Here is a 223-nt window from a genome sequence, read left to right on the forward strand (position 1 = left end):
CCAGAAGTGACACAGCTTCTGGTCAAGTGAGTGAAGGCAGGTGGGGGTGGAAATGCCGCTAGTCCTGCCTGTTCCCCACTAGGAGATCTCAGGCAATGGTGGAAATGCTGGCCTCTGTGTTCTTGGCCCTGGCCTAAACTCTGAGGCAGCCAGGTCCACGGAAATGAGGGAGAAGAGGGCTGCAGCCCATCCACCTTCAGGGCCCCTGGAAGACCCAGCACAA

General features: G+C 58.3%; 1 protein-coding gene across 1 annotated transcript in view; it reads left to right on the forward strand.

Annotated features, from left to right (window-relative positions):
• The window catches only part of CDH23 (cadherin-related 23), a 409,549-nt gene that overhangs the window by 15,092 nt on the left and 394,234 nt on the right, over window positions 1–223 (forward strand). The gene's annotated exons all lie outside the window — the stretch shown is intronic.

This window comes from Bison bison, unplaced genomic scaffold (assembly GCF_000754665.1).
Source record: "Bison bison bison isolate TAMUID 2011002044 unplaced genomic scaffold, Bison_UMD1.0 scf7180017864309, whole genome shotgun sequence".
Taxonomy (NCBI): Eukaryota; Metazoa; Chordata; class Mammalia; order Artiodactyla; family Bovidae; genus Bison; species Bison bison.